The sequence below is a fragment of the Rhea pennata genome, chromosome 10 (assembly GCF_028389875.1).
Source record: "Rhea pennata isolate bPtePen1 chromosome 10, bPtePen1.pri, whole genome shotgun sequence".
Classification (NCBI taxonomy): domain Eukaryota; kingdom Metazoa; phylum Chordata; class Aves; order Rheiformes; family Rheidae; genus Rhea; species Rhea pennata.
The window spans coordinates 7,718,470-7,743,352 of NC_084672.1; the positions used below are offsets into that span (position 1 = coordinate 7,718,470).

Below are 24,883 nucleotides of genomic sequence, written 5' to 3' on the forward strand. Positions count from 1 at the left end.
CAGGAAGCAAAGCAGGCCCTTAAAGCTGAAGTCTGGCACGTGGGAAGCATCCCCTTCGAAGAAAAATAAACTCTCAGCCTCAAAAAAGAGTTGCCTGCGCCCTTTAGCACGGCGCGGCAGTGCCGTGAGCGGCCGGGCGGCTGCCCAGCGCGGCGCAAGGCCGCGCAGGTGATGCGGCTCGCCCGCGCTCGGCCCTCCCCGCGCTCCGTCTCCGCCGTGGCGGGGCGGCGGCCGAAGGCTCTTCGCCAGGCGGTAAAACCCGGCTCGGTAGAGGCCCCGCGGCCCCCTCCGCGGGCGCGGGGGCGGCGCGGCTCCGCGGCGGCGCATGCGGGCTGGGGCGCGGCGCGGGGGCGGCGAGCGGCGCTCAGGTTGCAGCCCGCGGCCCCCGGCCCGCCTCCCTGCCCGCCTCCCCGGGCGGAGAGCACCCAGCCCGGCGGCCGCTTCCCTCCTCCCCCCCCTCCACCTTCGTCCCCTTCCCTCTCCCTTCCCTTCCCTCCCGGCCCCCGCTGCCAGGGCCGGAGCCGCCCGGTGAGTCTGCGCCCGCCGCGCTTTCTCGGGGGGGGGGGGGGGGGGGGGAAGCGAAGAAAGGGGGGGGGGGGGGAGGAAGTTTGGGGCGGCCCCTCCGGCTGGCTGGGCCCGGGGGGAGGGGGTCTGGGGCGGCATTGCCCCTCTTCCCGGGCCCTGGAGCACTTCCCTTTCCCCTTCCCCCTCCTCTTTCTCACGGCTTTTCTCCTCGCAACTTTGTGTCGAGCCGCTGCCGGGTTGTATCCGGGGCGGGGAGGGGGGGGTGCTGCGGGCGGGCTGCCCTCCTGGTGCGTGTGCGCTGTTTCACTTCGCGCTTAGTTTTATTTTATGTTGGTTTATTTATACATTTGTTTATTTTCGTTCGTTTCGTGGCCCTGCGTCCTCGCCGCGGGCGCCGGCGGCTCCCGGCGCTATTGTCTGCGGTGCGCGGCGGGCGCGCTGCCCTCCCTCCCGGCCGGCCGGCCTCCCTCCCTTCTCAGCCCCCTCCGTCCGAAAATTGCAGCTAAAGAAGCCGCGAAGTTCGGCGACGCGGCTGCAGCCCTCGGTCCGCTGCGAGGGAAGTCATCTCGGCTTGATCCCGGAGTCTCCCCAGCAACTGGCTGTCGGTTTTTCTCACCTTTGGGCCTGGGGGAGCCTTTGAAGTTGCTCAGACGGTCATTGCCACGGGGACTGCTCTGGGCGTTTGCTCTGCTGCGTAAAAATGGGGTGGTTTTTTTGTTTTTTTTTGTTCTTTTTTTCCCCCCTGTCTCTTAAGTGAAGTCATGCTTCTTTTGAAGCAAACGCGGGAATTCCTGGGCGAGGATTGTGAAAGCGTGGCTGTTCCTTAACCTACAAATTGTCGGGGTTCATTAATCCACCTTCTGTGACTGTGTTATCCCTGCAAGTCATATAAAGGAGTTGGGATTAGCCAAGATCAATTTTGCTGACCTCTGTAATTGGTTCTGCTCCAACGTCCTTTACAGGCCTTTGCATTAGCTGGAGCTCAGAAGTGAAAAAGCGATTCTCGGAGTTTTGTGTGAGCATACTGTACCGGTTCTGCTGCGGACGACCAGATAGCGACACGATAAAGAGATTATAGCTGCTGCGCTTTTGTTGGACAACTGGTAGCTGTGGGGTTGTCTGCAATCTTTGTCGGCTGTAAAACTTTAGGTACTCGTGGAGATATGTTATGCAGTAGAAATATGTTAAGCATGTAGATTCTGAACTGAGTTTAGACAGTTGGTCTGAGCTCCATGAATGTCTCGTGTGCTGGAAGTTTCGGATAATGCAGTCTGTTTTAAAGGGACAAACTACATTATTTCTGTTTTATGGTGACTGCCTTGAACTTAAAAATCCACCCCTTGCCAGATTTTTTTTCCTTCCGTATTTCACACACTGTTTCTGGGCTCCTGCGAAATTGCAAAGGTGAACTGAAGTTCCACACTGTACCTTAAAGGCTAAGGGACTAATGATTCATTTATTACTGTGTTAGAGGAGGTGTATTTTTATATATAGACGTCGTAGGAGCAGGACATTAACCTCGTAACATCCAATTCTGTGGATAGTAGCTGCTCGCTGTACTGGAGGAGCATTCATGTAGAAAGCACTGCTATACTTTGATCAGCACAGGCCGCCCTTGGTCCAGGCTCTCACCTTTCACAGTGAGAATACCTTGCTTGGACACCTGGGGATTTTTTTTTTGCAAGCCTCAATGCAAGGTAAGGATGCATTAGGCAAGGTAAGGATAATCTGGATATGTGTTGAACCTTGGCATGAGTTCAGATGTGTACCTGTCTTCCATATGTAAGGGTTGAGCCTGCTGTGCCTCCCGTCTGTCCTTCCCATGCAGTCCCATGCTGGGCAGACAGGCTAGCCTGGGGCTGTTGCTAGATGGAAGGGCACGGATGTTGTGTTCTGCAAGGCCGACAGGTTTTGTAGGGAGCCTGAATTACGAGTCTCCGTCGGGTAGTGTGGATGCACAGCGTTTTGTCACCATGTCCCAGCCAACTTCTCGCACCTAGGTCTGGTGGCCAAGGCATAGTCAGCATAGCCCAGAAGGTGACAATATGGCATGTTCTGAATAACAGAGCCCAGCCAGGGATGATGGCTGGGATAGAAAGGCAGGAGCGTGACGCTCTTGATTTACAGCTTCACAGCGTCAAAGGAGAAAAATACTTTAAAAAGTCAAAGCTTTTCAGAGAAATAGGGCTCTGTCAGGTACTGTCCGATGCTAGACATAGTCTATATAGAGAAGCTTTGAAGCCCAAGCTTATACAGAACTGCTGCTAATCTCTCAGCAGGATGTCCTTCTGGCTAAGCTGTGTTCTGGTCTGGGGTACACTTTTGTACTAAGGGGAGTATTAAGTATGGTTAAAGGAATCTGGTTATTCTATCCAAAACATGAGTTGGGTTGTAGTCAAACTATAGAAAAAATGTTGGTGGATTTACTGGTGATATTCACACACTCATGAAAGCAATGGATGCTTTCATATAGTTTTCTTATAGCATAGTAATTTTTAATAGATAGTTACTTAACAAAAAATTCTTGTGCAAGTTGCTGTGCCTGCTGCACCTATTTCTCCTCCGCTCTGTATCCAGGACACCACCATATCAGTTTTCTCTGCTCAGCATTTGGTGATGTTCCACTTGCCTGTAAAACAGTCTTTGCGAAGCAGCTCGGATGCTTTCCTACTTACTGCTATCGCTGCTTGTGTGTGCAATTTACTGGAGTGTTGATAAATGTTATTTCTGAAGGGGTTCCCCAGACTGGCAATATAGCCTGAAGTAAACTCAGCTGTGCAGCTGATTAGCATGGAGGAACTGTTTGGTTTGGGTTTTGCTCTGCTGGTGTTAAGGAGTTAAGAATTTAGTGTGCAGAAGTTAAAAAAATTTTAGTGAAAGACTTCAAGTCCAAGAGGCCGTAAAGTTACAGTATGCTGTCCCTGGGAGATCGTGTGCCCATATGTAACCTACCTAGTGGATGGTGAATTAGCAGTTTGTCTCGTTCCTAGCCAGAAGATAACATAAACAGCATCCTCTATTTTCCAGGTACATGAAAGACTGTAGGGATGTATAAAACTAAGGTGGGGGAAGCACCTTGTGGCGTGCAATTCGTGATTTCTGGGCTCTTCTCAGTGTCAAGTACTGCTCTGCTCACTTGTTCTCATTTATCGCCCGCAGGCTAGATAAAGGTGGTAAGTGAGTTTCTGAAGCCACTGGTGGTTTTGGATATAGATGCAGTTTTGCTCTGCTGCTCTTGTGCTGCGATTCACTGAGGGGTGAGTGGCTGCTGGGGAGCCTGGCTCGGAGGGGAGAAGGTGGCATCGAGCACCTGGGCAGTAATGGCCAGGCAGCACTGCAGTTGCCTTTCTCAATCAAAACTTGCTAAATTGCTTGAAGATTTTTAGGGTGTTGTATACAGTCAGATTTCACGAATATCCCCCCACCCTTTTGAAAGCAGCTGTCAACAGTTTTTGTGTGCGGAGGGATTGGCCCCTCCTAGTACTTACGGAATGATCAAACACTTGTGTTGGTGGGGTGCACCCTGGCATTGCACTGCCAGGTTATTGTTAAAAATAAAACCATGGATACAGGTTGGTGTCCTTCCTTTTTTCTTTTTCTTTTTTTAAACCTTTCTGCCTTGCAAATGACCTTTATACAGAACTAGAAAGCAAAACACATCACTGAGAGTTAGCTGGTTAGTTACTTTGGTTAGCGATAAGAAAATATGATGGCAGCATTCCAGTGAAAGGAGCTACGAAGAGAGTTTGCTGCTGCAGTCGAGCTATGCCGATCTTATTCAAAAATATGCCTCTTACTATATAGTTACTGCCTTGTCACAGCAACAGGGTGACTTTTCTGTTGATGTCGACATGAGAGATATGCGACAAATCCTGTAAGCTGTTTCTTTGCTTGCTAGGACAGTTGATGGAAGCATGCAGTAGGTAAAACTTTCTCAATGGTAGTCTAAATTCAGGCTGTAATTTTGCACTCTCCTTTTGTGTGGCAGTGTAGGCGTAAGCAGCCTGCTCCAATTCCCCAGCTGTGCCAGTGCAGATATTTGTGGGTCTATTTAGTGAACCAGACCGGGAAATTGATTCCAGTTAAGAATAATTTTTTTTTCCCTGCTGCTGTACAATTTCTACCTTGGATCAGTTCCCCAACCGAGAAAAGCTCAGCAAAAACGTTCATTCTTCACCTGGATCAGTTCCCTGACGCATGTCCCTTTGTGGCCTTGCAAACAACTGTAGGGGCAAAACTGAGGGGTTTTGGAAAAGGCCAGGAGATGCGTGCTTGCTTCCACCAGGAGGAACGCTCCTGACACTACACCCTTGGAAGACCTTTTTTGATTACAAAGAAGGCATTTAACAGAGTTGCCCGTCCCTGTTTTATAGCATGTGAAAAAGACGAGATGTATTCCTAAGATAAGACAGTGAGTTAAATTGTTTCCTTTTTTAGTTCACTAAGACTACAATTATTTCTGTGCAGACTTAAGATACTTGTTCTCCAAAGAAGCAAAGGTAAGCCCTTGCATTTTTTATCATCTCTTCTCTTTATAAACATTTTAGGTACACTCATAAGTTGTTGAGAAACAGGAGAAGAAAGTGTAATCACGAATGTTTTAAAGTAGTCAACATAGGCTTTAAAAAGTATGCAGTGTGATAACTTGTAAAAAATAAACATTATTCTGCTATGCTTATAATTAATCACATGTTACGATGCAGTCATGCAGTCTAACAAGACTACCTTATATGAGCTTTTTCTTTTAAAAATACCAGATGCTGAAGAGCTTTTTTGGGTGATTTTTGTTATAGGTGAGAAAAAGGCTAAAATCCTTTACTTATTGGGGTAACAATGTAGTTCTCTTGCAGTTCAAACACTGAGCTGTAGTGCAAAGGCAGTCTGGGAGCTTCTCAGATATTGTGCATGGGATTAGAGAAAGTGAGTGCAAGAGAAAGTAGCAAAAGAAGAAGGTGTCAGCCATGCTGACAGCAGTGGTGCTGAGGGCTTGGAATTCAATATATTCTAAATATGGGTGCAAGATTTGGAGGGCCAGCAGAGGGTATCGTGCCCCTGGGCAGCCCCTTGCCTGGGTTTCTCTCTGCTGGCCTGGACTGCTGATGGTGTGAACCTTGTAGACTTTTACAGCTTTTAGAAGACTTAGATTTTTGGCCTTGACTGTAGCATCCAGCAATGGTGCTTTTTTGATATATTAACTTGTAATTTTATAGCAGGGAGTTATTTTACTGTGTTAATCCTCCATGACCACTTGTATTTTCTTTGGATGTCTCCCTCTCCTTCATAAGGACCAAGAATTACCTTTTTATTTCTTCCAAATGATCTAATCTCTTATTTCCAAAAGAACTTTCCTATGATTCCATAATTCACCCTGTTAATAACATTCTTTTCCCACTTAGGCACTGCTATCTTTCCAAAAGTGGTGATAAATTCCGTAATCATTGGATACAGTGACTGAACCTTCACTGTTTTCTCGTGCTGATAATGCTTGTATGAGTTGTCCTATTATTTCCTTAGAAATATTGGCGTGGTGATTGACTATTTGTATCAGTGAGTTGGATCCTGAAATCTTGGGATTTCAAGATGCTGTTCAAAATCACTAAGCCCGGGTATATGCACCTTAGTTTCAAGCACTTGTGCAATTCTCTAAAATAGAATATGCTAAATGCCAGCACTAGCAGTAGGCAGTACTTCTAGTTTCTATCAGCATATTTTTCTGGACATCTTTTAGGTGACTAGTCTACTTTTTATAAATTTGATTAGGCTTTAGTCTTTTTACAGAACTGTTTTTGACTTAGGTTTATATTTGCAAAATACATGATGAAAGATTTCTCCAGATTGTTTAGAGTGAAGTGTTATTCACAGTGTAACACCACCACGGAGGTTAGCCTTACCCAGTATAGGGGAAGGATTTAAGGATTGTTTTTTGCGTAGCAGCAACTTTTTTTTTCCCTCTGAGTGAGAGGAGAAATAAAATAGGTGATGAATTACTTAAAATTGGTGAGACTTACTCTGCATGAGCATGATTTATGGTGATCACCTAATAGTAAAGCAGAATGGTATGTGGCATTTGATTATGAGGTTTAAAACCTTGCCCGTGTTACGAGAGACTACCCAACGTGTTCTGCTTGAATTCTGCCTGTGGATCTGTGCTTTTTATTGCCCGTGACTAATGCAAATTAGAGCAAAAAGTTATGTTAAAACCTATGACGTGCTTTGTAGCTTCATCTAAATTGTATCTGAGGTTTCTGGCAAAGCTACTTGGGAAAGTCAATGTCTTTCTCTGTGTCTCAGCTCCCAATGGTATAACTGCTATGTAAGTCTGAATGCGCCAGTTAAACCATTACGAGCAAGAATTTTGTCACTGAATAGGAACTTTTAAATCAGACTTTCTTGAGCCTAGAACTACTGACTCTTTTCCCCCCTCCCCTTCCATGGACGGACACACCTGGCATGTGTCACGCAAGCTGCCGCCTGACTCTCTCCTATTCCTCCAGGTACTTTCGATTGCAATTTAGGGACAACCAAAGAAAGGCGTGAATCTGCGTAGGGATCTCCTGCAGGGGATAAAAATTTTCCACAGGAAGTGGATGTGCAGGGTGAGTTTGTCTGGCCACTCTTGCAGTGTGCTGGAGGAAGGGAGGGATGCCGCTGTGCTCCCACCGTGTTTTTGAGGTGTCTCTTTCAGCACCCTTGGCGCAAAGGTAAGAAAAGCCATCTTGGGCCAGGCCATGCTCCTCGAGCTCTGCCAGGGACCTGTGCAGAGGAAGGCAAGACCAAGGTGGGGTTGCTCGCCTTCGTGACCATCTGGCCTTCTGGCATCCAGCAGCTTCCTGCACTGGGGACTTCCTGCTGTATACTGCCAACCACGTGCTGCTTTCAGCACCTGGACAAATCTTGGAGGCTGCTGTCAAGAGTAAAAGAGGGCAAATAAGGAATGCAAATGACTGAGATTATGAAGTGAATGGAGAAAGTCTTGAATGGAGACTGCCTGTTTCACAGACTGGTTTTCCTCTGGAGTTTCCTCTGGGATGCTGAAGTCTTCTGTGGTGTAAGAACGGCTGCACAATGAATACTTGAGTGGAGGAAGCAGGTGCTAAAGGAAATAGGGGAGTGATTTTTTTTTGGGGGGGGGGTTGGAAGGAGAAATGACAACAAGCTTTGACAGATTTAAAAGGCAATTTCTTTTGAAAGCAGTTTTTTGTGTAGCACAGCACCCTTCCTAATTACTGAAGCTGCAAGTAAGATCACAGCAAAACTATGCATTGCCTTTTTTTAGTTAATATCACTCAGTGAGTCATGTGGTGCGTGAGGCTTACCTGATGAATTGGAGGGATTTTGTTGTTTTTGTTCCGTGCTTCTCTAAATCCTTCAGTGCAGCAACAAGGAGGCATTACTGACGGTCGTGGCCATCTTGCAGAATCCGTGCTTCTTCCTCGTGGAGTGCTGTTCTTGAATTGTTTTAAAACGAATTCGAGATGAATGGGTTTGTACGTGACCTAGATTAAAATAGTTTCTGTAGTCTGATCTGAAGCTCTGTAAGCCAGTGACAGATATTGATTCTGGAGATAAAGGTAAAATATGCTGGTTCGCATGCTGTGCAGCACATGTTTTTGCATCCACAGCCGAAAAACTTCCCACGATGGGAGTAATGACAGCGCTTTGCATGTTTTGATGGGGTTTGCCGTGTGCACAAGAGCTTCGCTTGACATGGGAGTCAGTTTTTCCATGGTTGAGTGGTTTGCAGCAGTTCCGCCCATTTTTATGATGACTGATCATCAGCTAAGAGCACAGTGTAACCCAAGAGGTGGTGAGCAAATCTTTTGTTGTATTAAATGTAAATGTTTATAGTTGCTCTTCTCCTAGCAGCTCTGATGAAGGTAGGTTGTCTTGGCTGACTAGGGAAACACAGACTAAAACTTTTCTATGTACCGCTGTAGAGGGAAGTTTTATGTAATGAAAGTTCATTTTACAAGATCCAGGTGACTCTTCACACTTTTGCATTGTGCAAGACAAGATGTTGCTGCAAATGTTTTGGTGAGCAGCAGGTTCTTCTGCATTAAGTAATGCAATCTCTAGGAGGAAAGCAGTAGGTCATGTTCAGATCTGCTGCAGGTGCCTGCAAGGGGTTACCCAGGCTCCGGCCGTGGGGGCTGTAGCTGTGGCTGCATGTGGTCAAGTTGTGGGAACCTGCTTGTGCAATGTGGACTTAAAGGTCTCTTGGATCTGGAGCTGGTTTTCCACACTGGACGTAGTCACTAACTAATTTTGGAAAGTGTGTTTTGGTGGCATGGGCTGAGGAAGGGCGAATATGGCACGGAGGTGGAGAATTTGAGCACTTCTGCGTGGGTTGGCATAGCCAACCCAGAGTAGCTAAGTGGATGTCTTGCTTGTCTCCTCTGTAAAATGCTGGGGGGGAATGGGGTGATGGGAGCTAATTACTTGGTAGTCATTTTACAGTTAAAGCATGGCCTCAGTCCCAATTTTAATGAGTCTTGTATTAAGCTAGAAAAATAACCAGCTCATTGCTTGAAGAGCTTACAAGCTAAAACTGGGGATAATAAATATGCTTGCATGGATGTTAAGAGGATTAATTGTTTGTGAAGTACATTGAAAGCAGGAGAATTAGAGAAATATTTAAGTGGCAACCAGTTGCATGTCACGTACGTATCATTAATTTGTTTCTCTCCTCCTTCCAGTCAGATTACAAGTAGCACTGACTGATCTGAGTAAAAGTAGTGCACGTACTGGGTTTCAGAGTTTACTATATTTGAGGTAATCTACCTCTTTGCCCTTATAAACTATTTAAGCCCTTGTGGGCTGTGGCTTTAAGATGGGAAACTATTGTCTCTCCAATGTAGTATGTGAACAAGAGGTATACTGTAAAATATAATGAACTTCCTTTTGCAACTGGAATTAGTTCTAAACTGTGGGGAAGAGTACTTAAGACCTCCTTGTTTTTTTCTTTATCAGATTAGCTAGTATTTTGGCAGGACTTTGTGCTGCTTTTTCTTAGCCAATCACTTTGTATGCAAGTATTCAGTAACTTTCTTGCTTTATAATCTCAAAGTTCAGAAGTCAGCAGGCTGTTGTTTGAGAATAATAAGAGATCCTATTCCAGAAACATGTAGTGAGTGTATACAGTGAAAACCCTTCACTAAGCTAACAGCAAGTTCTACAATGAAAATTCAAAACTACTTGAGAAGCTTTGAGGATTCATGTGACTTGCAAATATATGTATCTTCTCGAAATTGCAAAAAGTTTTCTAGCCTTCCTTTACTGAGTTGCTTTTATGATCTACTCCCTCTGCTATGTTGATTAATATTAAAAGATGTTAGATAAATGGTAGTCAAACAGTTACTGTACAATTGCTTGATACAGAAAGATCCAGGATATCATATGCCCCAAAATATGGTAAAAGATATTGAGTGAGTATAAATTTAGAAAGATTTTTGGGCTCTACTTAGATTCTCTTCCCCCTTTCATATTACAAATATGTAATATTTTTGACAATTTTAACTAAAAACCTAGTCTCACCACTGCTTATGATATTAATTAAAAAGGAATAATACTATTTGCATTAAAAAAAAAAAAACTGTGTGCATTTATGCTGTGGGCTTCTGATATTTCAGTACAAAGAGGGAGTTGGGCCATTTCAGGCTTATGCCCACCTCAGTCTTGGAAGCATCTGGTTTTAGCACCATGGTGCAACTCTGTTTTTTGGGAACTTGATTCTGATCCACGTGTGTGGCAGTTACTCTCAAGCCTGCAAAGGGAAAACCAAACATCTCATCAAAACTTGTGTTTCTTTGTATGAACTGTGGCCCAAAGGATATAAAGTTGGAAGTGTTAACGGAAGCAAGCGTGCTTTAACTCTTGTCAACTTTTGTCCTCAGGACTGCTACACCACTTCATGCCATGGGAAAGTCTGATATCTTGCAAGTGAAGAATAAGGTTTGGTTTAGTATTCAATGGAAGTCAGAACGAAGAGCAGGGAGTTGTTGCATCACGTTGTGTTAATGTGGCCGTGGTGCTCAGCAGAGCAGCATTTGAACTCCTGCAGATAATGCATTCCTGTTATCTTCACAAGAGACATAAAATGTGTCTTGTTGGGACTGTCTCGTTTCTGACCAGTTGGCAAAAAGACTGCTCCTGTGATGGAGAGGATAGAAAGAGCTGCTTTGGGATGCTAAGGGAGAGTCTGTCAGCAGTGGGTGTTCAGGAATACGCGTGATGGTGAATGCAGTGAGAAGCTACATGGCCTTCCAGCTAGGCAGAGCTGCTGGGACTCTCTCTGCACAGTGTGCTGGACACTGCCCGTTTGTCGCCCCTGCTTCTTGCTCTGATTCGGCATTAACAAGCATTCCTCATTTAGGAGCAGACTTCATGTAGCATTGCTTAGTAACCTCTACTTGAAGTGAGGCTCTAATCCACTAGTTTGCCTAGGAAACTTAACCCCCTTCCTGCGATATGTGAGGTCCTGGGTGCATTTGCCTAACTGATGATGTTGCCTGCTAAGGAATATATGCAGTATCAGCACAGATACTGATTTTTTTTGAAGTGTTACTGTCTTTTATCTGACTGTGTAAACTCTCCTGTGTCTGGTATACAGAAAATAAATTGTCCAGTATGGCCAACCCAGAGATGCTTATATATATCCAGCAGCCAGGAAATCGAATAAATCCTGATCTATTTTTAATTTCTTGTGTTTCCTGTGGTTTTATTGTTTGTGTTACCAGCCCTAATATTTACATACTTTTGAATGAGTTTTTTTTAATTTTTTTTGAAGATACTGCTTTGTTTGTATGTCTTGCAGAACAGGTTCTTCCATCTTTTTTTTTCCTACTAGCCAAACAACTTATTTTCTCAAAGGAGTTGGGGAAAAAAAAAAAAAAAGGAAAATTACAGGAAACACCAAAGGGAAATGTCTAAAAATAGAATTGTTTTTTGCTGATGATAATACTAAGACTCATTCTAAATTTGCGTCTGTATTTCCAAATGTCCTTGGGCTCTGTAAGAGCTTCGTAAAACTTCTTACATGTCAAATTACTTGTTTGTGGGTGCTTTATCTGAACAGAAGATGCATTTACAGTTGGCATTTTAAATTTAAAGGTGCTTCTGTGAAAGTGCTTGTAAGAACGAAGTTGTACTTCCCAATAAAGCCCCAGATAATTAGCAGTGCAAGTCAGAGGACTCAGCTGTGTTAATCTTTAAAAACAGTGCTGGTACATGCTTTCCAGCTATATGTCTCCGGAAACTCTGATGTATTCTTTTTCTGTGAAGTAAGGAAGATTTCACAGTTAAGTTCCCTGCCTTTCTTCTGGAGGTGGGGGAATAATGGAGTTGACATGTTCTTCTGGAGGTACAATCTGTGTCTGTCCCGTGCTGACATCAGCTGACCCTTTTTTCCCATGGATGTTTGGTTTCCTCTAACAGTACTTTAGGAACTGGCCTGAGAATATCATTAAAAAAAAAAAAAAAAGTGATTCCCCAAATAATAAAACTTGCAGGTTTTATTTTTCTATGTTGAATATCCAACTACTCTTAAAAGTTTTCTTTTAAAAAAAAAAAAAAAAGAAAGAAGGCAGAACTTGAGGGCATTTTTTTCCTCCTTTTAAATCTATTCTCCCTGCAATGAAATAAAACCTATTTGCACATTGATGAATAGTAGATTGATAGCCTGTCGAGTTCTGCAATGGGATCCATAAATAGCATTAGCGTCTGGTTTACTTCGGGAGGGAAAGCGTCCCATCGTGGCAGTGGCGCGAAAGGAACCCTGCACTCGCTCGCTGTAAAGCTTCCCTGTCTGGGCAATGTTCGCCAGCACGACACTTTAGAGGAAACATGATACAGAGTGTGCAGCTTAAATATTTGAAGTACAGAACCCCTTAAAAGCTCGAGCAAGTATAGACTTTTATAGAAATGGGCTGCATGGATTTTTTTTTTTTTTTTCCCTCTCCCCTGCCCCACCTTCCCCATAAGCTCAGGAAGATCTCTGTAGATCACAAAGCTGGTGTGGAAAAGGCTTTCCCCACTGCCCTGTCTTGTCCTGCCTCTTGCTGCTGGGAGCACATCGGGACAGGCTGGAGAAGGTAGGGGAGCGTGGTCGGAGCAGATAGTGCTCCAGTGTTTCGGCGGTTGGGACAGTGCGTCGAGTAGCTGTTCGGGCTGCCAGACTGGATCTGGCAGCTCGCTCCCAAAGCTGCTGGGCCTCAGGACTGAGGCTTGGACGGACGTCTCGAAAGCGCCCTCCCAGCAGTTTTTAGATTTTGAGTGAGCCAAGAGCACCAGGTTCGGTCCCAGGAACGTTTGATTTGTGTGGCACAGTTGCTGAAGGAGAAGCTCTATCCTCTGTGCTGGATAAGGAATCTGTTTATCCTGGAAAAGAGAAGGAAAACGTGCAGGCAGTGACATCAGCCTTATCCAGCCCGTTCTTTGCGCGAGCGCGCCGAGGCTCGCGGGTTGCAAGGCAGCTCGGGATGCCGTGCCGAAGCGCCCCTGCTTCTCTGATCGATCTAGCTCCCTTTCAAAATGACTCGCAGACCGTCTCCAGCAGCTTGTCATCCCGCTACGTGCAAAGCTCCTGGCCCACAAGCCCAGAGACTGGGGGCCTGGCGTAGTTAACCGTTCCCGACGTCCGAGAAGGGTGCCTGGAGCCAAACTGCCATCTTGCAAAATGGTAAAGGTAGATCATTGGCACGAGGCCCTGCTGAGAGTAGAGGAGGATTTTATTTTGATTTCTGATTCCCTGTGGGCAAATTTAAGCCAGGCGAAGTTTCAGAACTGGAATAAAAAAGTGTGTTTTTTTTTTTTCTTCCTTTGCTCCTTTAACGAGTGCTATGGTGAAATGCTTTTTTGCTGCTCCTTATTTTCCCCTTTAAACTGCTTGTGGCATAATTATTACTAGATGTGGAGAAATGTAAATAACGCCAAGGTAGTGAACTCTCGCTTTCCTGCCTCCTTGGCAGGATTCTTGAATAGAAACATCTGTCGGGGAGCCCTCTCCAGCGCGCCGCGCTTCCGCAGCTGCGTGCTGCAAGCGCTGATCGAGGCAGCACGCTGCATCCTATACAATCCTGGATGTGTAAAGCAACCAAAATGAAGGAAAGCCCAGAGGTTAAAAAGTGAAATTTAAGTGATTTTTTTTTTTTTTTTTTTTTTTTTTTTTACTCCTCCCCCTTCTGCATGGGAGTTTTAGCACAAGTTGTGGAAACATCTGATGTTCCAGTGCCAGTCTGAAGGCGGAGGCCTTCACCCACGTGGGAACCAAGAGCGAACTGGAGTGTACCTGACTCCAAGACCTAACGCATGAGAGAGTTAATCTCGTGCTCTTGGCAGGCTCTGGCTCTTCTCCCAGCCTGTGCGTCTCGCTTGAATTTCACTCTCAAATCAGAACCCCTCTCTTGGCCCTGATGTGGCAAACGTATAAATATTACTCGTCTCTCGTATTCATATTAGTCAAACAGACTTTGACGGGGCGTATGCTTAACTTGAAAGGATGCATTTCGTTACGGGCTGGGCGACCTGCGATCAGAATTGCATCGCTTTTACATGCAACTGCATCTTGAACAGAAGTGGGAGAGAGAAGGCAATTAAATGAAATGGCAGAAATAAGTGTGGAGGAAAAGAGTAGGAAACCAGCATGATTAATTCATTTAGTGCCTTTTTTTTTTTTTTTTTTTTTTGCTTGAGCCTTAATGGGCGATTTTAGTAGCTTTGTACTAAATAAGCATTAAGAAAACATCCAAGCAACCATGCAAATAGTACAGGAAATACGTAATAAACATTTCATAATTGGGAGAGATAGTAACCTGATGTTCAGAGCCTTGGGCTTGCTGCAGGATGTTAATACTGCTTGTGCCGATATTGGTAAGTGTTTTGTAGCAGTAGCACTAAGAATTTTGAAGCTTTAAAGCAGAAGTTGTTGTGCTTTGCTTGCTCCAGATTTTCTGTTAATTTTAAGCAAGCCTTTAAAATCTTTATTTTAAACACAAAACAGTTATAAATTTGTCACATTAGCAAAAATAGGAATTGGGAGTTTTTTTTAGCAAACTATTTTCTCTTTTTACTTGTCTCTTCTGCTCGCCGTTTTAGTCATAAATTAAAAGAAAGTAGCGGGGAGGGAACAGGATTCTTTTGTTCCTTTCTAAGGATAAAAATCTAAAACATTTTCCTCTTTTCTCCTCTTTTTCCGTCCTCCTCCCAAACTTTTTTGTGAAACAGAAATGTCAGGTTTTTAAACACGTCAAAAACCTTTGTAATGCAAGACTACATGGCCATGTTTTGTTGAGTTAGAGATTTTTTTGGAAAATTAAAACACCCGGTTGTCGTGCCTTTAAGAAAGTGCTTTTGCCTGTTTTTAAGAATTTTCATTTTTTTTTTCTTGGCTGTCAATACACAAAGTATTATTTGACTAAGGGAGATTTTAACTATGCTAGCCAGAATAATTTGCATGCAATTAAGGTATATCCAGTTCTGAAAAAATAAATTAGATACTCAGAATTAACTAAGATTAAAATTAGAGTAAAGACAGGCTAATAAGGGTTTCACTGTGCTTAGAGATTTGATTCAAAACCTGTATCAGAGCCTGAAGCTGAATCTGAGTTGCCAATTCAGTTAAAGTGTAAAGTGTCTTGTCTCAACTGGAATGAACTACCTCAGAGTTTCAAATGCTTTTTTTTTTTTTTTTTCCATTTGACAGATTTGCAAAGATCTTCTAATGATTTTGTTTTCCCCTCTGAGTAATTTTTAAAAGTGAATACAAAGAATTATTGCATAACCAATTAGGAGGTTGCTTCTGATCTCTCTCTCTCTCTAATGTCTATCTTCATGATTTCTAGCACTGTAAATAACTGCTCAAGGCAAAGATGCACCAATGTTTTTAATGCACAGGAAGTCTACAAATAGCCACGGTATTTTGCCACAGTTACATTTGCAGTGATGCAGGTGTTAGTCTTGTGCTTCAAATAGATAAATTCATAAGAACAAGTGAATGAGGAGATGGGGATTTGTTTGAAGGAAACCACAGTGACAAAGTTAAATTCAATAGTTAAAAAAAAAATCAGAATGTTGCTGATGGCACTGTTACTCTGGCTTGGCTTTGAAATAGCAAAACAAGACAGTATAAACCCCCATCTGCTTGCAGATGGCTGGATACGTTCCTTAGGCTTTTTGGCTAGTTTTGTTGGTTCTGCTCGGGGTAGGTCTCCCGCTGTTGTCTCTAGGCTAGGTATTAATTGTTGATGTAGTACCTTCAGTGTCTTCCTCAAGCCTCTCACTGAAACTTCTCCTTAGCTCTTGTGATGTGAAAACCCTTTTCTTTGCCATGTTGGCAAACAGAGCAGCTAGATTTCCCCGTTGACTGGCTGATTAGGTGACACCCCACATCTCCTTTAGGCAGCGAGTGTGTTAAAACACTTCATTAATACTTAAGTTGAGCTCCCTGGATGAAATGACTGAAGGGAATGAAATACTGTCATTAAATTAACATTGTCAGAAATGCCTGAAACCAGCTATATTGGGAGCCTGACTCATCCTGCGCTTGCTGTGGGAGCACTGCTGAATGTAGGGAGGGGGCCTGGTTTTTGTAGCTCTGTGACCTTGTTTCAGTGGCCCGACAGCTTATTTGGGAACAGTATATACTGATGCAGTATAGAGAACATTATGGAAAAGGGGATGTTTTTATAGGTGATGTCCGTAACTGAAATTCTCTTGGAGAATATTTTTAAGAGAAAGCCCTGGCTTGTGTTAATGAGCACAAAATGTCAAGCGCACTCAATGATATAGAAGGAAAAGGAGTGGAAAAAAAGGAAGCGGGCTGCGGGTGGATGTGCGTACAAGACGACGGAGCACCACTTGCTGGGTTTACTCCTCAAAGTCCCCCACGTTTCCTTTTTCTAGAAGACCCCGAGTTTGGGATGGGGGGGAAATGGTATATATGCAGGGAGCACGCATAGGAAGATGCATAGTTGTATATACACTTTGTATGAATATTTAAAATGGAACGATGCATGCTGATGTCTTCTGTTGACTTTGGCTTGGAAGCCGTGGGAGAATAACAAAACACTGCAGACACTTTGCTCATGTGCGTGCCCGTGCAGGATGGCATAAATTGTGTTTGTCCTAATCTTGCTTAGTGGTTTTCTTGAACGCTTTTCTCAAGTTTGGATGTTTTTGAAGGAATCACCTTTTTTAGCATAAAATGTCATACTTCTAATATTTAGACAGAAGTGATGCTGTCTCTTCAGAAAGGATAAACTATAAATATTACAAGTATTCAGTTAATCCAGTGGAATTATGAATCAACTCATGATACTGCATCCACATGCATGTAGGACTGTAATTATGAATGACTTGCACTGTGAGACACAGTGATAACTTCAATACTGCCTTTTTGTTATAAATACAGTGTCTTCTGTGCTATTGTTCAAAGACTCCTTTGGAAGCATGATTTAATATAGGAGCAGAGCGAATAATTCAAAAACTTTTTATCAAGTACTTGTTTAAATTCTTAAATGAGCTCACCATAACCTTTTTATGCACCCCTCCTGTATGTGTCATACAAATATTAGAATAATTGAGTTTTACTAGCACAAATGTTTCTGTGAAGCAAATTTTTAGAGCTTGATGTATGACTGTTTATGGAAAGGAGAATGTTAAAATCTCACATGCAAGTATCTATGCCAGAAACTCATGCTCACTTACTTAGGAAAAGGGTGGGGGACGGGACCCTCAGCCTCTTTTGAGCAATCTTAACTAAGTTCATTTGCCAAATTGACTTGTATACAACTTAAAAACTGAACGCATGAAAAACTTCAGATGTATCTATTTTTCAGGCCTTTCTACAAACAGTAGCAGTACTTATTTTAAAATAGTTGCTTTTTTTCCTGATAAGTACTATTTCTGACTCTTTCTTTTTTTCTCTTTACACTCGAAGTAGCAGCAAATTCAAGATGCATCTGCTTAACATCACTGAGTGACTTAACATGGGGATGCAGAACAGAGCAAGCCCACGATTGTCATTCAGGTTAGGGTCCAACTTTGGTTTTCAAGCTCCAGTGCAGTCAGGAGGAAAGCCTTGGAGAGAGATGGTTTGGGTGGCTTTGGCATGGCTACTCACATGCGTTCATGTTTGCAGATTAGCTGGCAAAAGCTCATTAGTTTTAAGTCACTTTTGAGTAATGACAATCTTTGCAGGACTTTTATTTAACTTTTAACAAAGCGAGCTTGCATGTCTAAAGAAGCAGGTTCAATCAACTTTTGCTTCTATAGAGATATCAGAGATCAAAAACTTGGAGTGTTTTTTCTCTGTGTAAACCAGAAACCTTCTCTTGTGCATTCTTTGGCCCTATAGGCTTTCTGGCATTAATAACATACGTTATAGTTTTGCTCAGGGGAAAGATGGAAAATCCTTATTGTTTCCAAGCATCAAAAGTTTGAGAAGTCTCAGTTGAATATGTTGGCCTTCCTTTCTGATTTTTAAATTTCTTCTCTGTGGTTTTTATCTCTTGAGTTTTGCTGAAAACTTCTTAAATAGACTATGTGATCCCAGAGCTGTGGAGATGCCTGTTGTTGTACTGAAATGCAGCTGCTGCTAGGTCTTCAGTGCTAGGTCATACAGTGCTTCTCGCAATGTATGCAGAAATCTGAAATTGCAGACTTGTGTGGTAAAGCAGATTCTTGGAGTGACAGAGAAGCTACTATTGCAAGCTTTCATTTCCTTCAATTGCTGCTATTCCAAACAAAAATTTGAACAGGAACATAGGCATTAAATATTTGTATCCATATCCAGGTCTATAAAGGAGATGAGCAAGGACTGTGTGGTCTTTTAGAAGTAGAAAGTTGTTTTGTTTGTTTAGCTTTTCACAGTGGCATCACAACAAACCACCTTTGGGTTTGAAGAAGATGAAAAGGGAAATGCTAGAGCACAAGAAGCCAGTTCTTTTGGCTCCTGAAACTGTTACTGGCATGAAAGAATATTTTAACCTGCATCGAGGTAGGTAACAGCGGGCACTGGTCCGCTGTTATGATTTCTGTAGTCTTTCAACCTGAAAAGGAAACTGCTAATATTCAGTCTGACTTCCTAACACCAATTATAGCATCTGGTGCAGCTGATTCTTTATCAAGCTGAAAACAGTTGACTGAGGAACATCTAGTCCATCTCATTTCCTTAGATCCAATGAATAGCAGTGGTTCATCAGCTGTAACTTGCCAGCGCTGGCTCCTTGGGCTTGAAAACAAATCAGAAAGTGTGGATACCCTTTCTTCACTCATTTTTAATTAAATATTGGTGCAACAAGAGTTCTTTTCTGACAGGAAAGACCCAATGATCTTACAAAACGTGCAGAACAAGCAGGCTATGTCTTGTCGTCCTGTTACGACATTCCCACCATAGGAAACTCCCTTTGGTGTGTTTTGATAAACCTGGCCTTATTAATAATGCTAAGCTGCAAGCTAATTAATATGTAGAATTAATTATGTTCACTGTATATCTATAACAGTATATTGGGCTCCTTAGTTATTGTGTTGCAAAGCATGTGTGAAGATAGGTAAGCAATATTAATTTCATTACCGTCTGGGGAATCTGAAATTTAGCAGCTTTTTCTGAAATACCCACTTAATCTGAGAGTTTGCAGATTAAGCCCTTGTAGTTCATGGCTGTAGCTAGTGAGTGCAACAGGTAATATCTCCAGTACAGCACAAAGTGAGGAGAAGGAATGCTTAAGTTTGCCTTAAGTTATGTTCCTAAAGAGGTGTAGGTTGGTAGCAGAATAGAAAGGGACCATAGTCTCCTGGTTCCCTCGTTTTTGTGCTCAATCCCCTGAGAAGGGATTATGTGACCACTAAGTGAACTTGAATGCCTGTACATTTTGTGCTGAAGTTGTACAGTTAGTTATTAACCTGAAGGAAAAAACGGATCAAAATAAGCTCTAGATCTTGTTGCATCTCCTTGCTGCTTAGCTGCATAGGGCAAGTCGATGGAAGGGGGCAGGAACAGAAGGTGCTGGTGGAAGTAATTGTCCCTGGATTGGGATATTCTGAAGGAAAGTACTGATGCCTCCAGGACACATCTTGAATGGACTAACACGCAGTGCTTTTGGTGTACTGCGAAGCAAGAGGTGATGTGTCAAACTTGGCAACCTTGTCCGTATTTACATAAGTACCTATTCACTCTCACTCCTGCTTTGCCCTTCACTCGGGAGGTGGGTCCAAACTGGACTTGGGACTTGGAGGTGGGTCCAGTTTGCACCATTTCTCTTGAGTCTTTATGCCATCCCAGCTGTGTTTTTTCTCTCTAGAGATCAGCATTCTGTTCCTGTCTGATTCAAAATCTGGTTTCTGTTTAAAAAATACATTATTTTATTATATGGGCAGGAACACTTCTTAAAATTTAAAGTGTATTAAAACACATTCTGTTTTTTTTTTTTGCTTGCATGAATCTTATTTAATGTTGTCAGAGGGAAAACAGATAACAACGCAACATATCATTGTTCTAGCCATTCAAAATATTAAGTAGAGCTGACCTGGTATCTTTTAAGGCTGCATGTTGTTTCCAGATGTCTTTTTTTTTTATTATTATTCTTATTTTCTGGGAGTTGTCTGGCCAGTTCTTATGGAGAAGAGTAGTCTGGGAGAAGGGAAGGAAGAAGCAGGCTTTACCCTTGCACCCACCTGTGTTAGCTGTAACTTTTAGTAGAGGCTTACTTTCTTGGCTTGATCTTTTCAAAACTGAAGAAATACATTTTCATTTGTATTTCTACCTTGATGCATTTAAAAACTATTTTAACTATACCAGATTGTTTGAGCATTAATGGGGGGGAAATGTTTTTCAGAGTCTTGATAGAGTTTCCAGACAGCTTTTCACCAGCCAAGCGCCTTACCAGGCTTTCCGCAGTGGGGCTTTGCTTGGTGAGCACTGAGAATCTGCAGAGTAACTGTTTGAAATTGCTGACACATGTTAAGTAATGTGGAAATCACCATCTTACTCCACTGAAGTCTGAATGCTCGTGTCTGCAGTAAGAATAGGATCTGACCTCCCCCAAATTATACCTGACCTGTCTTAAGCTGGAGAACGTCTACTAGACAGCATCCTCCTCTGACTCTGGCTAGTTTGACCTTTTTTGTCATGGACGTTTTTAGATTTTTAGTTTGCTCTTTAAAATACCCTATTCTTAAAAGTACCCTATTCTACCTCTTCCATGTGTTTTTAAAGGAGTCAACCAAATGCATGTACTTGGCAATGCTAATTAAAACAGAATCTCAATTCCTTGCTTAAACGACAGGAGAGGTAATGCCTAGCTCTAACAGTAACGCTATGGGTATGACGTTTGTTAATGAGAAATCCATCATCTTTCACCTCTCTCCTCCAAACCTCCACTTCTAAGCTGTGGAGCAGCTTGTAATCAGCCGCTGTAAGTTCCTTTCCTCCTCTCATGAATAAAGCCGACTACCTTATCTTCTATATCGGAAAGTCTTCCCTAGTTTTAACAGCCTCTCTAGGAGCGTGTATAAAAGGGGCTTTCACTAGCGAGCAGGAAGCGAAATGAATAGAGGAACTTTTGATAATGCCCCGTCTGTCTGAAAGGAGGATCAGCCTAACTAAATTGTACCAGATTAGTGAATGATCGTACTTCAGCCAGGGCCAGAATTACAAGTTTTTAATCTTGGAACAAGCAAAGACTTCTTCCTCTTAAATAGCGATCAACTCCCTCTTTGATTTTTTTTTTTTTTTCCAGCCTACAGTCATCCATATTCAGTCAGTTTGGGTTTTGTTTTTTTTTAGTCTGCATTCATGAGTCTTAAAAAGCCTCGAGTGGATTTTTTGATAGTCATTTTGAAGGATTTGATAGTGGCCATGCACTCTTACCATTTTGGCCTATACCCACACTGTGCTTTTTAATGCTATGTGGCTTTTATGCCCTTGATAATCTTGAATTCTTCATACAGGTCAATGTTGTGCTACCTTACGGGTTATTTCAGTTAGGCTGGGACTGTTTGGATGTTTTTAATGAACAACGTTTTTGATTCCTGCCACCTTCAACCTTTCTAGGGTTGGTGACTCTTCCCTTGCTCCTCGCCCCACAACTTGTTCCAGTCCTCCTTGGTGCTCCAGCAGTGCTCAACAGGAGGAACGAATGAGTAAATGTCTAAGCGGGGCAGTCGAGCGAATTGTTTGAGGCCTGACTTGTCCACTGCGTTACACTAGTTTTATTCCAGTTCAGTGTGATTGAGACTTGTGGATTTGTACTGGTATAACACTGGCAACACCAGTGGAAAATCTGTCCTCCCCTTTCTGATAGGTTTGCTTCCTGAGCAGCACCTGTTACTTTTCTGTCTGAAATGTAAAGTGACGGAGTGAATGTGTGTTTTTTTTTTCTTTTTTTTTTTTTTTTAATTGACTTTTCACGTTGCCAAGAAATAAGTGAACAAAGGTTTTAAAAGTCCTACTTAGTAAAATTCTGTACTTTATTTTTCAGGCCTTTTTTTCTTGGATTTTAGTACTGGGAAACTCTCTAATGACAACTTTGCTTAGGTAAGTGAAGCAAGACTTTTTTTTTTCTTCTCCTTTCTTTTTTCTCTTTTTTTTTTTGGGGGGGGGGGTGGGTCATCTTTAGAATCAGTTCCCCTGTCTGACTACTTCTGCACATTGTGTGGTAACTGCGAGCTGCCAGCCAGCTGCACTGCATGTGCTGTGGTTAAGGCTCCAAGATGTAGTAAACATAAGTAGGAGTAGTGTCTGTAGCGTGTCTTAAGGATCTTATTTATTAATTTAATCAAATTAAGTGGACATAGTGCAGTGTACTGGAAGATTGCAGCAATATGCTGATTAAAGCTCAGTTTGATACGTTCATAAAAGGCTATTTTGCCTAAGAGTTGCTCTGCGTTTTTTTTTTGAAAGTGAACAGTTTTTGCTAGTTTCACTCTAACGTCATTTCATTAAGAAAATGAAGCCTTAGTATTTCAAGGCTTCTGTCCCCTTTTCTTCTTTCTTTCCTTTTTCTGCTCAGTAGCTCTAGGTGAGAGCATTAGACGCTGAGGACAAATCATAGGGAGCTTGAGAGAGATTTGTGGTTTTTTTTTCTTTTTTTTTTTTTCTCCAAAAGCAAAAAGTAATCTTGAAGTAATCTAACATCCTCCCTCCTATCCCCAAACTCCCCAAACCTGTTTATAACTCTAAAACGCTATGTTTTTGCATCAACATTCAAGCTGATCAATGACAGCCAGAGTTTTTGAGGGTGGACCGCAAACACGGTTTGTTACACTGGTCTTGTTTAATTCTGAATAACCGGTGCAGAAGCCGGCGCCCTGGCCGGGGGTACCCGTATCGCAGGATAGGACTCTTAGCAGCAACTGCTGATGTTCGAACTGCAGGTGCGTAGCGCGGGCGCCAGTCAGAGTAGGAGGCTTTTCCCCTTCTTTGGGAAGGGATTTATGAAGGAAGATCTCTGGTTTCACATTTCTTGCGCTGATGCCGCCGCTTCCCGCAGTTCCGGAGCGGGCGACGAAGAAACGCGTTGTTGCGGGGAGGTGAGACGCGCTCGTCCTTCGCAGCGCGCTCGCGGTTCGCGTCTTCCTCGGCCGTTTGCGGCCGCCGCCGCGTCGCTGACGCGGTGCCCGACCCGCAGCCCGCGGGCCGTGTCGAGTCCGCAGCCTGGCCTGAGCGGGGAAAGCACCGTGCGAACCGGTCAAGTGTTCAGGCAGCCGTCCTAAGGCCAGCAGAGGAGCAGAGCTTTTCGGCTTTGTATATTAGACACATCTATGAATTTATGCAGACCTAGCTAATAAATAACTCAGGGAATGGTAGTTAAGAGGAAAGGACATAATTAATTCTGTCTTGTACTCTGCTTTAAAGTTGGGTCCAGACTAGTAATGCTTTATACCGGGAAGGTAAACACTGTCATTATTCAACAATGAAACACGCACAAGGCTGACATTGTTTTCCTCCTTTTGATTTAATAATTTTGTGCAGCAGACTTAATATCTTGCATGGTCCTTGTTTGGTGCAGTGGAAGCCTGATAAAGCCCTAGCCTTCCTGAAGGGTTGCTACTCCTTTATTTTAATTCGGTTTTGTATTAGTGCTGCTTTGCTGACACACGATGTGCAGTTCGAGAAGGTTTGTTTTTGCTGTGGTTGGGGTGCTTGGCTGCAGTTCCTGCAATATAGTTTGGAGGGAGAGTATTTCTGTTGCATCAGGTGACCCATTTTAAACTCCCCATGTTGCTGTGTTGACCCAGGTCTAACACACATGGCATGTGAAAACAAAAGTTCCTTTTGGTGGAAAGGCTATTAAAAAGCCAATGTGGATTGCTGTGAATTTGCACTTTTTTCTTCCCTTCTACTAGAGTGCAGAGGAAAGGTCTGACTTTACCAAATGTCTCTTTACATGGCCCTTTAAGCTTGACATTCCTTTCAGTGTTGTTGTGTGTGTGTGTGTGTTTGGAAGGGGGTGAGGGAGTGGATAGAGGAGAATTAGGGAATCCTTGATTTGTGTATTATAACATTTAGTGTTGCTGTGGAAATCATGGTGTCTTTGCTAACAAGAGTAGCTGTCGTGGTAAAAAAATACACACGCGCACACACACACACACACACATATAAAGCAAGGTGATTAACTCTGGCTTGTGATCATGACTGATAAAAGGGAAAAAATGATAAACTAGTTTCAGTTGGAAGCTTTATTCCTTCTCCCCTTTTACTACTCATAACACAACTCCTCCCTACTCCTTTTCCGTACTTCCAGTCTTTTCAATTTTCTTGATTATATAATGATATAAACACACACAAACAAGGAGTACATAGTCCTATTTCTGTCCTGTCCATCCTTCAGAAAACCCAATTTGAATATCAGAAAATGACTTGAGTTTGTCTAAACTAAGACTTTTATCTAGAGTGTGTCAGTGTTGTGCAACCTTTGAATGCCTCTTTCTGGGGAGTTTTCTTATGAGTTTTGCAGCCCTGGCTCCTCCAGTGGAAGTCCTCGGCAGAAAGCACTCATGGAGACACCAGTGGAATATCTGATGCAGCTCAGCAGCTGCCTCCTAAAATAAGTGGTGAAAGGATGCCTGTTACTCTTAGAAATATTTTCTTTGGAAGACTAGCATCATCTCAGTGTGTCTTTGGCTCTCTGTGCCTCCTTAGCAAACTATAACACTGATTACTCTTTTATTCTTCCACTGTTCCCAGCACGGTCAATTTAAATGTTCCTGGTTAAAAAACATCAGGGTGAAATATTTTTATGCTTCCCATTTAGTGTCTGCTGCTTCTGATTCCAGAAAGCTTACAAAACTCTCAGGAATGCCAGGAAGAAGGGAGTCCTTCCTTGGGACGGATCCAAAATATGTTGCATGTCTTCAAATTGCA

At 43.0% G+C, this 24,883-nt stretch overlaps 1 protein-coding gene across 1 annotated transcript in view; it reads left to right on the top strand.

The window, feature by feature from the left end:
• The first annotated feature begins 475 nt into the window (after positions 1-475).
• LOC134144928 (A-kinase anchor protein 13-like) overlaps positions 476-24,883 on the top strand; it is a 109,682-nt gene continuing 85,274 nt past the window's right edge. The window contains exons 1-2 of the mRNA XM_062584253.1: positions 476-528; positions 21,999-22,054. The gene's annotated coding sequence lies outside the window, so the exon portion shown is untranslated. The remainder of the gene's footprint in view (positions 529-21,998; positions 22,055-24,883) is intronic.